The sequence below is a fragment of the Rhipicephalus sanguineus genome, chromosome 11 (assembly GCF_013339695.2).
Source record: "Rhipicephalus sanguineus isolate Rsan-2018 chromosome 11, BIME_Rsan_1.4, whole genome shotgun sequence".
NCBI lineage: Eukaryota > Metazoa > Arthropoda > Arachnida > Ixodida > Ixodidae > Rhipicephalus > Rhipicephalus sanguineus.
In genome coordinates, this window is record NC_051186.1 from 71,172,747 (window position 1) to 71,189,946 (window position 17,200).

Consider the following 17,200-nt stretch of genomic DNA (forward strand, 5'->3'; position numbering starts at 1 on the left):
CCTAGCAGACGACATTCGCTGTAACGAGCTGGCAGTGTAGAAACGCCTTTCTTTTCGTTTTGTTGTTCTCTACTGCGCTTCCATCAAAGCAGACAAATCGTTTGCACCTGTCATTTTGTTCTTTTGTATCTTTATAGAATCGTGGCACCAACACAGGTCCGTACAGGGGGACCCTACGGCACTGCGCACTTGTTGGTCGCATGTTTCAGTTTTTTTTTTGCTACTCTGACCCAGCACGTTCGAATAGTTTACTGTTTTCTTTTTCTTTTTTTCAATGGTCACGTATCCCGAAGACGACAAATGCGAGCCCCCCAGAGGACGACATTGTGGCTTTGCAATGGTTGCCGGCCCAGACGGCGCACCAACGCCTTGCGGCATTCGAGAGCAAAAGCCACCGAAAGCCCTCTGAAAGCTTAAAAACACAAAAACAAATTCTTCCTCTTCTTTTTCTATGGCCAAGTGTATGCGCGTGAAAGAAGACTTGCGTGGTAAAATAAGAAAGCTGGAACAGAAATAAACGTGACTACTGAAGTTGTTTAATTGCACTCTGATACACTGCACATTTTCGTCATTCAAGGTTTAGGCGCGTGAAAATCGAGCACCGAAGTAGAAGGCTGGTGAAACTCGCAACCCAAGTGCACCAAAAGAAGCGAACTCGGAGAAAGGAAACCCGCGGGTAACGGGCGCTTTCCACAACCATCACTGCGCATCGCAGAGGCGCGCGCCGCGAAAAAGTGGTGCATGTGAAACGAAGCCGCGTGCGAGCGTCCTGTCGCCGCTCAGTCGCCGCGGGCCCCGCCGCTCAGTCGCTCGCATGTGAAACAGGCTTTAGACGGGCGGCAGCGTTAGCCTATTTCGATAGCTAGCGCGATTAGAGTTTATGCACGGCCTCCGAGATGTGCAACCAAAAGCGGATATCTGGGGGCTGCGTTCGTTGCGTTCAAGCTCATTACGTCCCTGAAAAATAATAGACAGATTTAGTTGGACGTCCGCAACAACGTACGGACGCAGCCTGCCAGCCATTTCCTATGGCAGGCTGCGTCCGTACGTTGTTGCGGACGCTCAACTAAATCTGTCTAATATCTCGCGTTTTACGTGAAGACCGCGCAGGAACGCGGAGGGCGCTCGCTTAGTGCGGATGTGCGTTCACATCGGCTCCCTCTTCTTGGAACTTTTCCGAGCGGATTTTTTGCCTCAGCTTCTTTTTTGTGTGCACCAAGCGACGCTGTTTGTTACCAGGAACCAACGGATAGCAAGCTTTCCCCGGTGGGTGGATTTTTTGAACTTTTATGAGACTTTGTCTACCGCGTCTCATTGCCGACCCAACCCGTTGGCGCGCCTAGGCAGGCGGCAGGCCTAGCCTTACGCGTCGTGAAGCTTGAAGATGGCTACCAAACACAGCGTCTCGATGGTAGAAGGCATGGATATCAATCCAGAAGAAGCGGAATGCTCAGGCTGGATAGAGGTTTTGAGCAGGAAGAAAAAACTATCCGAAAAGGCAAATCTTCCTGACCCTGCGCCGGAGAAAGGAAACGGCTATGGTGGCCTCTGCACTGCCGCCCCATCACGAGGCGTTATGAGACGCGTCGTGAAAGCCTCTAGGATCCCTAATTTACCCAGGGATCATTTCAAGACCATCGTCCGGCCACGAGGTGGACTGGATGTCAGGAAGGCGGACCTCATCGCCTTCAAGCGAGCACTCGCCAGGGCGGCTTCCTTGACGACAGAGCAAGCCTGTGAAGATACAGTGCGCAAATCCTTTCCAAAACATCTTGATCGTGGCCACGCCGCTGGAAAATAATGCGCGGGCCTACGCCAAGGTTCAGCAGATTTGTATGGGAAATGCCATCACCGAGATAGCGGCTTATGCGGCTGCGTCTGACGACACCTGCAAGGGGGTGATCCGCGGCATCAACCCGGACATCAGTGAAGCAGAACTGACAGATATGATTGTCAACAGAAGGAACCCGGGAGCCTTAGGGGTCCGGAGAATTAAAAAAACACCGACAGTGATTGTGCTGTTCGACGGACTAAAGGTCCCGCAATATGTACTGTGCGATGGTGTTCGTTACCCCTGCTCTCTGTACCGTAGACAAGTGGACATCTGCTACGCGTGCGCAGATTTGCGCCACAGGGCAGACATTTGCCCGAAAGGTGAAGATCAGAGAAGGTGCCGAGGCTGCGGTATCTTAACGCCACCTGAAGATCATGACTGCGACCCCAAGTGCGCCATCTGTGAAGGGCCACACCCAACAGGGGACCGCCAATGCAAGAAGAGGTTCCAGGTGCCCTTCATCGTGCGTCAAAGGCGACGGCGGCGCAGGCGTGCCCGTCAAGCGCAACTGGCAGAAGGCTCAACCGACTCCGAAGCAGCTGGAGGCCCGGAGGGGAACAAACCCTTCTCCTCCCAACGCGGGACCAGATCGACATCAAGGACGCCGACGGAACGCTCCCGTTCCCGTTCCTGTTCCCGCTCCCATTCCCGGTCCAGAGGACGCCCAGGTAACAAACCCCGGTCCGGCTCCGGGGGGTGCGACGACAATGCCAGACGCTCTCGCCCAAGAGAGCGTTCGGACACCACAGTCCGGTTTCATGAATCAAGAACGTGGGCGGAAAAAGCCAAGATGGGTGCTCAACGTGGTGCACAGGTAACGCAGGGTAACTCGCCAGAGTATGGAAAAGAGCAGTCTGAAATTTTAGCCTTAAGAAAGGAAAACGCAGAGCTTAAAGAGGCTTTACAGGCGCTGAGGTCGGAATTCGAGCGCTTCCGTAACTCGCGCGAACCACGTGTGGCTCAGTCTCCCATTCCGGTCCTAGTGGGTGGACCAAATAAGCGTAAGGCTGTATCCCCACCGGCGCCTTCAGAAAGGGAGACTGCGAGGTCGGACATTCCTCCTAATCAGCCTTCAAAATCGGATCCCAACCCGCAAACTTCACTCTCCATGATTAATGAAACACTCAACCAAATTAGGGAAGCACTAGCCGTACAATCCAACGCGATTGAGCACATGGATGGAAACCTCACTCACTTAACACGCAGAGTAGGAATATTGGAATCTAAAATGAAAATGGTAGACTTGAGCAAAACTATCAAGGGAAGAAAGATACAGCAGGAGCCTGATAGTGAAGATTGCAACGAGCCCGCGGATTCGCCGCTGGCCATGCTAACTCAGTAGTTTCCAAAATGGCGGGTCAAACTGGTAACATTATTATCTGGCAGTGGAACTGCGCAAGCTTCCCAAAACGTAAGGCTGCACTGCTGCAGATGATCAAGGCACAAGAGATTAGGCCGCACATTCTGCTCTTTCAGGAAACTCTCAGTGAGCATATACACCTTCCAGGGTACCGATCAATTTGTCAAAGAATAGATAAGGGCCGAGGCATAGCCACCCTAATAAGAAAGGACACCTCCTTCACGGAGCATGAAGTTAAAATTTGTGAGGCGGACCGGAAGACTGGCCTTGAAGCGCAAATGGTGGAGATTATTCCCAATGGGAAAATTCGCCAAAATATCTTCGTCCTAAACTTGTACAGCCCCCCTTCCGCTCAAAAACAGAACCTCCGGGTGATTCTGAATAAAACTTCATCCGTGGTTAGGGCTAACCCCTGGGTGGTAGCCGGTGATTTCAATGCACCCCACTCAGCCTGGGGATATACGATTAGGTCAAAGAAAGGAGACAATCTGGTTGCAGCAAGCTCAGATTTAGATCTGACACTTATCTCAGACCCGCGTTTCCCGACTAGACTGGGAAACTCGGTGTCCAGGGACACTATGCCGGATCTCTGCTTCACAAAAAACGCATCAGCCAGGTGGTCTAATCTGCAAGAAAACCTGGGAAGTGACCATTATATAATAGAAATCACGCTAAAAATACAGCGTCCACCTCCTAAACATTACAATTTTATAGACTGGGACCTCTTTAGAGAAATTAGAGGTAAGGATGAAACCGTATACGACAGTCTTAGTGACCTGTTCGTTCGGATCCGGAAGGATATCGAGAAAGCCACTAAAATAATCACAACGGATCGAGAAGTCCCTAGCATGGATGCCCGGCTTGCACACCTATTGGAGACCAAACGCTCTTTACTTGAGAGGTGGAAAGCGCAGAGGTTAAACCGTAGGCTAAGGAAGAAAGTTTCGGAAATCAACAAACTTACTGAAGAACATTGTAATGAGTTAAATAAACAACAATGGAGAGATGCATGTCTGGCAGCCGACGGTACGATGCGTAGGGGAGGTAAATGGACACTCCTTAGGCATTTACTAAATGACGGGCAAGACAAGGGCAATCAAAGACTTGTGGTCAACCGCCTAATTAACAAAGCCAAAGCAGAGGGTACTTCTGAATCAGTCCTCCTCCAGACCCTAGCCAATAAGTATCTTCAGCTGGATCAATATTCGAATTCCCGCTCCGCGCTCCGCTATGGCGGCATACCCGCCCCAGAACTGGATGCCCCTTTCTTGGAGGCAGAAATCCGAGAGGTACTTCACAATCTGAACAGTAGGTCTGCTCCAGGACCAGATGGGGTAAGTAACAGACTCCTCAGGAACCTGGATGATAAAGCCATTCAGACCATGGTTAAGGAGATTAACAATGTTTGGAAGAACGGATTGGTCCCCTCAGAATGGAAGATGGCCACGGTAATCCTAATACCGAAACCAGGCAGGTCTCCCGGCCTCGAGAATCTCCGGCCCATATCCCTAACCTCATGCATCGGTAAAGTTATGGAACATGCAATACATAACAGAATATCTAGATACATCGAACGCAAGGGGCTCTTCCCATACAACATAGTAGGTTTCCGACCGGGTCTTTCTACCCAGGATGTTATGCTGCTGCTCAAGACGCAAATCTTTGACTCACAGAACAAAGATGTCAAGGGAATCCTCGCCCTAGACTTAACTAAAGCCTTCGATAAGATCACGCATGAATGCATCCTTAAAGAAATATCTGCTTGGAACTTGGGAAACAGATTTTTTTCTTTTGTACAATCTTTCCTGGAAAGCAGAACGGCGACCATAAGGATAGGACATTTGACTTCAGGAGTATATGCGCTCGGGAGCAGAGGTACTCCACAAGGGGCGGTCATTTCCCCTCTTCTATTTAACATCGCCATGAGCAAACTATCGAGCAAGCTTGCAGCAGTACCCCACATCGGCCACGCATTATACGCGGACGATATAACAATATGGTGTCCAGGGGGTTCAGAGGCTACTGTGGAGCAAGCCCTCCAAGAAGCTCTACATGCGACTGAGTCTTTCCTGGCTGACACAGGACTTGCACTCTCTCCGGAGAAATCAGAGCTCCTTCTGTATAGACAAGCACGACGGGGAGCTAGGGGTTTAACCCCCCTTAATCAAATACCCATCACTATCCACAACAAAGACGGATACGACATCCGACGAGTTGATTCTACTAAGATCTTGGGTCTCGTGATAGATGCAAAAGGATGTAATGCCAGGGCCATAGCTCATCTAACCACTAAGACGGAAAACGTCATTAGGCTAGTCATGAGAGTTTCCGGTAGGAAAGGTGGAATAGGGGAGGACATGCTGCTTAGGGCTCATCATGCCTTCCTTATGAGCCACGTCAACTACATAGTATCGGCTCTTAATTGGACAAAATCAGAAAAGAATAAGATAGACACACTCATGCACAAAAGTATCAAGAAAGTGCTCGGTATACCAATTACGACCAGTATGGAAGCTCTTATGAAGTTAGGGGTCCATAATACCATGGAGGAGCTAGCAGAAGTACAAAGGATGGCACAAATTATCAGATTATCTGGAACTAAAACAGGAAGGGACTTGCTACTTGCCGCAGGCCTGCAACCCGGCATTAACAAAGGCGAGGCTATTCAACTAGACAGTCAAGTCAGGGAATCCTTCATTGTTGACCCATTCCCAAGAAACGTCCATCCACAATTCAACAAGGGTCGAAGGCTTGCGAGGGCCAAAGCACTCCTGAAGAACCCAGTAGGTACAGAAGCCTTCGTAGACGCAGCCCGTCACGAAAACGCTTGCAGATTTTCGGTCGCTATAGTCGACCACGAAGGAGACCTTCTCTCGTCAGCCTCACTTCGCACGTCAATGGCAGAAGTAGCTGAACAAGTAGCTGTGGCTATGGCACTACTGGATCCGAAACGCACCACCGTTTACACTGACTCACGAGCTGCCGTCAGGGCTTTTCAGTCGGGTCTAATCTCAAGAGAGGCCGCGAGGGTCCTTAACGGCAGGCCCTTGCAGGACGTAATTCACCACATTGTCTGGTTCCCGGCTCACATGGGTCCGGACGTAATACCGGGCCAACCGAACCCCAACGAGATCGCTCATAATCGTGCGCGAGGATTCGTATGCCGCGGCGATGTGGGGCCCTCTAATGGTTCGCAACAGCTCGAGTTCGGCGATCCACTAGTCACCTTTCACGAGATTACCTCGCACTACAGGGGGATTAGACGGGTGTTTTCATCCCCTCACCACAAACTCGGTAGAGCACAATCTGTCACACTGAGAATGCTCCAAACGGATTCGTATCCTTCAAGGAGCTTCATGAGTAGGATACATGCGGAGATAGATTCAACATGCCCAGACTGCGGTGACGTTAGCTCGTTGAAACACATGCTCTGGCGATGCCCTGCGTTGCAGGACTACAGTCAAGAAGCCTGGTGGACCGCTGCTATTAACGACCCCAGCTACGACGTCCAGCTCATGGCTGTCCGGAAGGCCCGTGAGAGGGCGGAGAGGCTCGGCCTCCCCGTCCCGACATGGGACTAGCCGTGAGTTGGATGTGTAAACATGTCACGCTCTTCCCTCCGGACCAAATAAATGTCTTTTCTCTCTCTCTCTCTCGCGTTTTACGTTCCAGAATTACGATATGATTATGAGAGACGCCATAGAGGAGGGCTCCGGAAATTTCGACCATCAGGCGTTCTTTAACGTGTACTGACATCGCACAGTATACGGCCTCTAGCATTTTGACTCCACCGAAAGTGCGACCGCCGTGGCCGGAACCGAACCCGCGACTTTGGGGTCAGCAGCCGAGCACCATAACCACCGCTCCATCAAGGCGGGCCATTCCGTCCCTCTCAATTGTGTCGAGAGTTGTGAAGGCTTCGTGATGTCAAAATGACGTTACGAAAGAAGAACGGGAAGCAGGGGGTGCGCTGCTCGCCGAAATCCAGTCAATCAACGGCAGCAGAAATGGGCAGTCCACTAGGGGGACACATCGAGAATAACTCCCCAGCTGCAGTGAACTATAGAAGAGTTTACTGTATTCCAGTCATAAAGAGTGAAACTGGAGCATGCTGGGAATTGTGATCAGAGTATGAAGCACGAGGGGGGAGCGGCGCCGGTTGGCTTGTGGACACTAGGCGCACGTGCTCTTCAATTTTTTTTTACCCATGTGCCCACCACAAAAGGGAAACGAAGCAGAAGCATGATGGGAATTGTGACACGAAACCCAGGAGGTAGCGGCTTTATAGGAGATTGTCTTGTAGACGCTAGGCGCGCTCCCTCCTATTTTTTTTCTCCAACGTTGAAGCGCAAGGTTGAAGCGCATTCTGTTCCTCTCATTTGTGTCGGGAGTTGTGAAAGCTTCGTGATGTCAAAATGAGAAAAGAACTGGAAACAGAGGGCGCGCTGCTCGCCGAGCTCCCGCCAATCAGCGGCGGCTGGACAGTCCACTACATGGACACATCGACAAGAGCTCCCCCGGTGACGTGTTGTATTTTATGTCTAGATACCCCGTTAATATTAAAAGAAAAGACAAACAGCGGCGCGCCGCAATTATAGCGTGGCGGCGGCGGCGGCGGCGTCATCCCTCTCGAGACTGCGGCGGCGGCGCGAGCGGCGTGAGCAAAAACAGGCGGCGGCGGCGCACAGCTCTAGTCGCGATACGAGCAGAATTAACATATAAGTTATCCGTCTATATTGAATTGCTTCCGAGTGCCATGTCTATGTTGAAAAAATATCATGAATGAAAAAAAAAAAAGAAGTAGCGTGGCTCTGTCCTAGAGCACCTGCTTGCCGCGCACACGGTCTGGGTTCGATTCTCACTCGAACCCAATGATTTTTGTTATTTATTTTATTTGCATCTTTCTCGATTTTTCGCTCACGGACAAGATGATGACTTTTCGCGCACAACCAACCACACCGACGCCGACACTGGAATTACTGCGAAACGAGCTCTTTCACGCTATCGTGTTAAAATTTTAGTGAGTCTCAGTCAGAATGAGTCCGGTTGAGGAAAATATTGGTGAGTGTTGGTCTGAGTGAGCCCGAAGCGCAAAATATATTTCTGATGGCTGCGGCTACCGCACTTGAGCTGTTGCGCTATGTGGCTCGAAATGCGTCTTTGATTATATATGACGTCACGGTGAAATTATTTGCATGTCGTATTTTAGACGTGCGCTTTTATTTCACATTGCACGTATTTTTCATGTGCGTGCGTCTTCATTCCCTCTGTTACGTGTGACTAACAATTTGCAATCTTTTTGTGTTTTGCAGGATGCAGCCGTTGTCCACAACGTGCGGCATGGCGCGTGCAGTGCCGCTCATCTGTCGTTTCCGTTGGAGCAGCTTCACAAAAACGACTATACGAGATATGACAACGCGGCCGGACCTGTACTGGACATTTTACAGTGAATTCAATGAAAGAAAGCAGAAGCTTCATATGTATAGAGAAAAACAGAACGTTTCCTTGTCTCGCTTTTGTCTTTCATTGTCGCATTGACTGCGAAAGCAGTGATACAAGCATGACTAAACATTTTTTCGCATGTTCTATTTCGAGGCGGATTCTAGCGCAGGCTTTCGGCGTGGCTAGTGGTGATCGAAAAGTAAAAAAAAAGAGAAATGTATAGAATCGTCATGCACGTTTGAGGAGGAAACGCACTGATAAATGTTATATTGCGTGGCAGAAGAGCAGAATCGCAGGAGACGTCACAACCGACGATGTGCGTAACGAGTGGGTGGCTTCAAGCTTCCCGTTCATTACAAAGGGCTCGGCATCAATACTTCATCATCCTCCTCATCACGTACCACAGCAACAGCGAAGTGTACCTGTACGTAGGTGCGCATGTTGCCTTAGAAACGCGTAGTGGGTCCTTCGCTGCTTCGCAAAATGCGATGGTTTATCGCGTAGTGGTACTCCGCAACTGTACTTGCAGTAGCTTCCCTCTAAGAGAGTTTACAACGGCCTCTATGAAGACCGCTCCGCCAGCTTATACGGTGTGACTGTGCTACACGTTTTAAGGCGAAAGCCTTAGGTGCCTCTACAAGCGCCAACATTGACCGTCGGCGCCCCTCGGCGTCGTCATCACGTGATGACGCCATCATATGTCGTCACCATGACGTCACAGATCGCCTAAATTTGCAACGTGCTCTTGACGTCACATGACGTGACGCCCCATATTGACGTCGTTACATGACATCCCCGCTTGGTCAGAGGTGGGCCGATCGCGGAGGCAGTGCAAAACCAGGTGAGGTCCAGAAAGTTTGAAATGCCTCCAATCATGGAGGCAGTGCCAAACCAGGTTAGGCGCAGAAAGCTCTCGGATCAATACATTGACTGAGGAAAAAAAATACCCTTATGCATTCCCTTTGAGAGGCGAATGCATACTGGTACCTGTGAGTTTTTGCGAAGGCCTGGCGTTTTCATAAGCCACTTTGATTCATTTTTGGCGCATGCATCACTAGGAACTCCCTTATAAAGCTTATAACCACGGGTCGTAGCCCTCTCGCGAATAGACGTGAAGACGTAGCGGGCATAGTGTTCACGTAAGGTGATTCGCGTAAACACAAGTAAGCTAAAAAAAACGCAGATCTACAGTACGAACCGGTATTTATGATCAGAACCGTAGAGAGGCGAACAAGGCGGCAGCGACGAGGGGACTGACGTCATTTGCGCGCGGCTGCTGGCGTTCTTGGCGCGTAGACTAGCCAAGGTCACAGGTGCGCTGGCTGCAGTCAAGTTCACTGATCGTGTTCGGCGCCTGAGCGCACTTTATGGCGTCGACGCGTTCTTTCAACCTTCAACGCGTTGCCTCGACGGTGCTGCTATAGACACACTGCAGTGCTCCCTGATTCCCGATTTCCCCCAATAACAGAAGTATTTTTCATCGTATATAGAGAATAAATACAAAGGTAAACCTCTCGGCTCAGAGCGAGCCAACACCTAAAGTGCGGCGTACAAGGGTTGAGCATAGCACATCTACAGGGCTCGTCGAGGCAGAAAGATGGCGTAGCAGATAACGAGCAAATCATCGCTGCTATTTATTAATCGCAAAGCTGTTTAAGGGAACACTAAAGTGAAACAACGAATCGGCTTAGACTGAAAAATTGTCCTCTGAAAAATGAAATGTCGTTAATTTTAACATCATATGTTTATCAATAGAGGACGAAATCAAGGTCAAAATTTCATTTTAAAGTTCGCGCCGAAATCACCGCGCGTTCCGTCACGGATTTCAAAGTGCATTTTTCGTATTTATGTGACATAGACCACGGTGTAAGAAAAATCATTTAGGTGTGGACACTCTCCGCCCGCCGCGAAGGAGAGCGCGTCCAGCGGCCGTATAACGAACCGTTGTTCCGTGTTCCGTATTCCGTTTTGGCCGCCATTAGCGCCCCGTGATTGGTCGTTTCACCTGTCACTCAAGTGACGTGTCGGAAGCCCAAATTTTGTTGACGTCAAAATGACGAGTACGCGCTCATTATGCTAAAATATACGGAATCGGTTCCGTCCAAGCGCGGAACAATCTGCGAGTGGCCCCGTTTCGACGGAATAGCAAACATGGCGGTGCCGGCGAGCTTTTTCGTGTTGTTGGCGGCGATCGCTCGGCAGCACCGTGGGCGCCGTGAGCGCCCGACGACGCGTTCGACATGCCAGTCGATGAAAGAGTTCGCCGTCACTTTCGCCCGAAGAAAGGAAGGTGCGGCGGTTGTGCGACGAAATGGCCGAGGAAGGCGCGCGACGGCGCGACCGACTTCGCTGTCGGTGCAGCCTGTGGGTGTTGTGCGGCCTTCGGTTTTTCGCGAGTGGCAACTTTCAAGCCTCGTTTGGAAGCGAGGATACATGCAAGCTGCGGTGAGCAGACTGTGTGCGATGTTGTGGCGGAGGTAATCGTGCACGCCGGGATCCGTAACAAGTGGGTTCACTTCCCGTGGACGCCGGATGAAAAGGCGGCCTTGAATGTTTCCTACGGCTGCCGGCGTCATCGGATGCGTTGCCGTCATCATTGCACCGAAGGGTGACCATCACAAGGCGGCATTTTATCCCCGCAAAGGACATTATGCCCACATCGTCATGCTAGTAAGTATCGGTCTTCCCATCCTATCGAGCGCATGTCCGCGTAGCGAAATGTGGCTCACAGTGGTTCATGCTTTCGTCAGATCTGCGACGCAGACATCGAAATCCTGCCGTGAACCACTGAGTCTGGGATCAGACTACGACGCCCACGTCTGGCGGACAACGCGGCTGCGTGAGCGCATCGAAGGGGCCCGGATTGCCGCGGCCGTACCTTCTGGCTTCTAGGTGAGCAGAACAAAAATTTGGGATATTCACAGTTTGAGCTAACAGAATATTTGCTCGCGCTATGGTTAATGCCCTGTTTGATTAGCTCCAGATACTTGGTAACTGTGACAACTGACAGGATGTCGCTCACTGCATATGTGTCATCTCGCAGCTATTGGTTATCCGCTCCATAATATCGACAAATGACTCACATTGTCATGACAGCCCATTTGTAGTAGTCATGCTTCGCGTAGTACGGGTAAGTCAGACTGGTGAGGTGTATAGCATTAGATCATGTAGATGATGCTATCATTGCTCTCTTTGTGTGGCTCAGCCTTGTGGATCTCTTACATTGAAGCAGTATTTACAACACACCACTTGTATTTGTGCAGGTGACAGAGGCTACAAACCAGGACCATGGCTCCTGACACCTCTCCGAGGCTGTCCTCTCAGAAACGGTGTTAAAAAGGCAAGTGCTACACCGCACATGCTGCAATGCAGTCTGTAATGAAGCGTTGTGCTGGGCGTTTGAAAAGCTGCTTCCGCTGCGTTCAGCAGTGCAGTTGTACCCTCCATTAAGAATCAGAATGTGCATCTCACATTGCTGCAGCATGTGCAGTGTTGAACTTGCCTTTACATTGCAGAAGGTGACAGAAATGTTCATGATTTCAGCGAGCGATGATTCCAATAGTGAGCATGGCAGTGTTGTCAGGGATGACCCCGAACCACTGCTTAGACAAGGAAGGTCATCACGCTCCTCATGTATTCCTGGACAAGCTGTCCGCAGTGGTAATCCGCTATTTGGCTAACTGCACCACTGACAACAGCACTAGGCAAGTGTCATTTCAGTGAGAAACATGTGCCTAAGAAGTAACAATAATATATGTGGTTTTCCGTGCCAAAACCATGATACAAGTGTGAGCCACACTGCAGTGGAGGACTGAATTTATCTTGACCACCTGTGGCTCTTTAACGTGAATCTCAATGCAAGTACAGCAGTGATCCTGCATGTTACCCTCATGGAGATGTGTTCGCTGTCAGCAGGAACCGACCCATGTGCTGAATGAAGTTCAGCAGCGCGACTTCTTACCTGCTAAGATGTTACCTAACAAGTAGAAGAAAACGTTTCGAAGTTAAATTTCCTGGTAATAATAAATCGCTGCTGGGTTTCATCATATGCTGTATGACGAGGTCTTTCGCAGAACTTGACTACACGTGACTGGGTCATTTTTATATGGCCGTAGATAGGAACTTTTCATTTAGCAACTGTCAATATAACGCACTGTACTCGGCAGCCGAGTGCTATAGCCAATTCTCTGGAAAGCAAGGGTTTGTTATTGTTTTTGTTACTGCTGACCATCTTCTAATCACGAACACTGTGACCGTTATCTGCTCTATGACTGGGAGGGCACACCAAGTCTTTGTCTCCTCACTTCGTGTATAACAACACAGGGCTTGCCTTTTACTTCACGCACAACTTGCGGGCACTGTGCTCATTTGTTGCACATCCACCACACTGTTCCTTTTGAAAGGGCCAACTGATGCTGAAACAGATCGTCTGGCATTTCAAGTACCTTTTTCTCATTCAGAAGTGTGCTCATATGTGAATGAAGAAGTAATGTGAAAGAATATGTAAGCAGTCTCTTCAAGACAGAAGCTTGTAAAAAAAAAAGAATTTATTCGTGTTCACACCAATGCAAAGACGGCACATACTTTCTGTAAATAAACGTACATTGTGAAACTGTAGTGTCATGTTTTTAAAGCATTACTGACATTTATTACATGCACAAGTTACAAGAAACATCGTGCTGAAGGAAGCACAGTGTGACATCGTACTGCATGGGTAATTAATGACTACTATATTGCAAATATAGATAACATCAGCATGCCTTTCTACTATGGACATATCACGTTGCTAAAAGCGTTATATGCGTTTCAAGGAGCACCTTTGTGGTCGCGTGTGGCAGGGACCAATACTGTAACCAATGTCTGCGCACCTCAAATTTTGGTTTAAGTTCGGCACATGTTGTCTCTGCTTATTGCTGCGTCCCATCATACCGCATGAAAAAAAAAAAGAGGGACACATGAAATGTGCACAGTATACGAATCACAAGGTACGTGGGCAATTGTGTGCACAGCTATGCATTTCAGATATATTACAGAGTAGTATAGTACCCCTCACAAGATGGTGGTTTGTCAATGTTTATAAGAAAGGACAGTTGCATAACAATGGTATTACATGAAGCAGCAAGACAAACCAATGTATACAGTGTGCAAAACACGCCTGTGCAATTGACGGGATGCTTTCCTGAATAGGCAATAGCAAAGTTTTTTCTTACAGATATAGCGTCAACATTACATAAATGTAAAATGCATGTTGCAATGTAACTGGCCTAATTTGTTTGCAAAAAAAGTATATGTTTGGTTTTCGAGGACATAACTTTGCAAAAGGATTGATAGCTGTGACCCACGCAAAAGTCAACTGCAGTTTCAAAAAGGACACAGATAGTAGCCTGTGTGATTATTTTGCTCAGTGTAAAAGCACCTCCTGTGAGTGACAAACAGGCATATCATCCTTTAGTGCAACTTGTAAAAACACTTGTGTCATATACATTTCAACTTCAAGTGACATCATGAACTACAGTCTTTTGGTGTACAGTCAAGCATGGTCTTCAGTTCATTTCAGATAGCTCACTAGCACATGTCAAAAAACTTATGAAGAGCAAGCACTGCCACAAAATCTTGCACTGTGAGTTTCACTGGAGGGAAAGGCTATGCTTACAGGCTTGCCGCATGAAATGACGCCACATGATATGTGTTGTGTGCATCATTTCAGAAGGCTGACGATCACATGTCAAAGCAACTTGTGAAGACGTGCTCACACTACCACAAGAAAGTGGAGTATCGATTTAAAAACACTTATGCACTACACTTGTCACACCAAAAAGATGACACGCAAGTAAAGAAACATGAAACAAAGAACACAAAAATGAAGACATATTAAAACGGAAATAAAGTCTTAATGTTCATGGCCGACAAGGTGGCTACAGCAGCAGTGAAGACTGGGGAACTCCAGGCCCAATGGCAGCCAGGAGATGTTAGAGGGTGCCTGCGATGCATTGGGTAGCCGAACGCATGCCCCTCACTCCATCGACCAGCTCGGGATGCTGCAGCTAGAGAAATTCACAATGTATTACAGGCCACTTAATGCAAGAACACACAGGATACCAAACTAATGCTCCATCGGTTTGATTCGGATAGTCAGCGATGACGAGGCCTTTGTCATTGAGCTGGAGAAAAAATCCAACCGTTTCTTGTTATACGTTTAAACCAGGGCCCAACCACAAGAACTCAAATAGATTTGAAGTGTTGGTTTCACTTATTTTTGTTCCATGAAAATGGGACCTTGAATTGACTCCGCTTCTTCTTAACCTCGGTACAAGCACTCCAATGTAGCATCGTTAAGTCTTCACACTTGAGCCTCCTTTACGTGGCAAAAAAACCTCGGAACTTGGCGAAACACTCGTAGCACTTCTAGCCACACACACACCAAAAGCAGGCCCGCCGCTGCTGGAACAGCCTGAGAGGTGGCTCCGTAAGTTCCCCCCCCCCTTTTTTTTTTCAGAGTTCTCGCCGCAACGCGGTAAACCAATGCAGCATATATCATACAGTTCTTTGCAGGCTACAACAATTATACTTATCAAATCTATTCGTTATATCATCACAAATGAAACACCGTGGTGTGCATGTTAACACAAATGTTTTACGCAACAAGTTTCTTCTGTGCAAGTTCGATTCATCAGAAATGTACGTAAAATGCAGAGGGGAAAAAACTGAATGTGCACGTCCATGTACGCTGTAACTACGCTCGCTCACGCACTATCGTTCACGAAATCAAAAGGTGAAGCTTACTAGATATCAGACGATAGAAATACAGGCTTCCCCAGTTCATAACGATTTTTTTTTTCGCTACCTGTAAGAACCAAAGCAAAGTAAACATAACGCGGTAACAGCATTGTTTACTCACCTTGCGGCTAGAATTCCATGTTTTCCTTGTTCTTCACAGCTTCCGATATTCCTCTGCGACGAAAATACTCCCCGGTAGTCGCGATCACATCCTTTTCGCAGCATTATAGGTGACAGAACAGAAAACACGGCTCGCAGAGACGATCAGCTGTTTTTCTCGCAACGGCTGCCTTAAGCGACTTGGATTGGATGCAAAAGCAACACCCATGTGGCTACGACTCTCAAAATACGTTTGTTTTGCGTTTACTTCGCAATACGCTTCATTAACCTTAGTACCAGGAGCTCATAAAACAAATTTATTATCATTTACGTACAATTGTTCTTTTGTCACACGCTCGCGGACGAAATAAAAGAGTTATACGGCCCCTTTGCGGCCCTCAGCCAAAAAGTCACTAAAGCCCCTAGATTTTTCCCCCGAAAATACCTACAAAATACTAGGGATTTCCCCAGAATTCCTACGTAAAAAACGCCAACTGCCGCACTTGTCTTGCTCAACAAGCTATGGGCGGCTACGAGCGCTTTTCATTGGCCAAATTCGAAAAACGTCGCGGCTTCCGCCGTGGGCGGTGCCTCAAGCGTGACGTAACAGGGAAAACGGAATACGGAACACGGAATAAAAGTACATTATACGGCCGCAGATAATGTTCGCCTTTAATACGTGCGCCGGCCGCAGTTTCGTGGGGGGCGCTGCGACATGGGGGCTTAAGAAACCTATTGCGACGAGGCGAACGCGCGTTTTTCTTTATTTTTTTTTTCACCCCATTGCATTTTTTTAACCGTGCATGCTAGCAACTAGAGCAAGGAACGCATACCGCGTTTCTCACGTAAAAGCGCGGCGTCTTGCTTAGAGCGCGTGAGCAGTCTTTCTGCTCGCTGACTTCTCACGTGCGCAACGCCGTTACGGACGCTACGCACGCAGCTCGTCTTCTATAGTACATGCGCCGGCCGCGGTTGCGTGGAAGGCGCTGCGACATGGGGGCCGAGAGGAGGAAAGAGGCGAACATTATGTGGACGCGCCTTCGGGCGGAGTGTCCACACCTAAAGTATTTTTCTTACACCGTGGACATAGACTAAACGACATTTTTTGAAACTTGGTATGTTTACTCTATGGTACTCTCGGAGCACAATGTACTTCATTTTTTTCGTTTAGGAACTACATATGACCAAATAGAGGCCGTAAAAATCTATGACGTCAAGGCGTTTGGGGCGGGAATTTCAAGGTGGCGTTGACGCCCGTATTTACTTTTCGTGCGAATTCGTCTTCGGGCGGCAAAAGTGCTGTTTTCGGTATTGTGAAACTGTAATTTACTAATACGCGAAAACCCGTTTTTTTTTTCTTTGGCGTACCTTTAAGCCGGTTGATTCCCCGTCAGGTGTTCGCAGAAAAACCTCGCCGAGCGATGACGTCACAAATGCGTCGCCTAGCAACGCGTCGGAGTAAGGAAAGCAGGAGGAGAGAAGGGAAGGGGAGATGAGGAGGAGGAGAAGAAATAAAGGAAACAAAATAAATTTTCTTCAAGGTGGGCTTCGAACCCGGGTACCTACGGTCCGAAATCGAGCGTCATAACCACTCGGCTATCTAGGTATGCGAACAGAACAAGCATTTATGGGAACCATATGACTGCGTTGCTATGGGGGAGAGAACAAAAAAAGATAGAGAGAAAGAG